Consider the following 889-nt stretch of genomic DNA (forward strand, 5'->3'; position numbering starts at 1 on the left):
AACATACTTGCACATGTACAAAAATGTGAAGAGGAAATGTTCTCTTCGTGATATTAAAATGTTATTATTTTTTTTAATTCTTTCTTTTATTGACACTATTCCGTCCCCCTGGCAGATACTCTCGCTTCAAGTTAACTATATCCCGGAGGCACGCTTTTCATTAGTAGATTAGTAAGATACGTGTTATAAAAAAGGTTGAATTTTTTTATACTATGTAGAAGGTATATACACTTCAAGTTACTTTTTTTACTGATGAGTATCGTTTTACTGATGAGTATCTAAGAGATTAGAACTTTGATGAGACATTTTCTGTGGGAATACGTAGGTAGAACGGACAGACAGACGAAAAATGAGGTGAGAGAGCAAGATAGAGATGGGAGGGAGGAGATAACAGACAAAGAGACAGACAAAAAAAAGCGGACCAAACATTTAGGGACAGAGAAAATAGAGAGCAGGGGGAAGGGGGAGAGAAGAGGGAAGTGGAGGGAGGCTCCGAGACAGTTAATAAAAAGCTGACAAAGGAGACAGACAGACAAAGAAGAAGAGGAGAGACAGGGAGAATGAGTGACAGCTTATTACTATTTGAAGACGAAACTGAAGAATTAAAAAAGTAAAAAAGAAAAAAATCGAAACTGAACCAAGACACAAAGGCAAAAGTACATCTTCATCTAAATTTCCTGTCATTATCAATGTATAAAAATAAGGATATAATTTGTGAAGGAGAGAAATACGTTACACTAACGAAAAGCAGCGATGGGCACATTACCTTACATGCATATGCATTTACTAACAGCTACACGTCCTGGGTCAGGCTCCCGGTTCTCTCTATCTGTAGGGGGAAAGCAACTCAAAGGTCACATCCTTGTAACCAAACAAAATGAATATTAAT

General features: G+C 37.1%; 1 long non-coding RNA gene across 1 annotated transcript in view; it reads right to left on the reverse strand.

Annotated features, from left to right (window-relative positions):
- LOC119593906 overlaps positions 1-889 on the reverse strand; it is a 69,206-nt gene that overhangs the window by 48,394 nt on the left and 19,923 nt on the right. Inside the window, exon 2 of the long non-coding RNA XR_005230575.1 lies at positions 767-829. This is a non-coding gene — a long non-coding RNA (uncharacterized LOC119593906). The remainder of the gene's footprint in view (positions 1-766; positions 830-889) is intronic.

The sequence above is a fragment of the Penaeus monodon genome, chromosome 33, assembly GCF_015228065.2.
Source record: "Penaeus monodon isolate SGIC_2016 chromosome 33, NSTDA_Pmon_1, whole genome shotgun sequence".
NCBI classification, from domain to species: Eukaryota; Metazoa; Arthropoda; class Malacostraca; order Decapoda; family Penaeidae; genus Penaeus; species Penaeus monodon.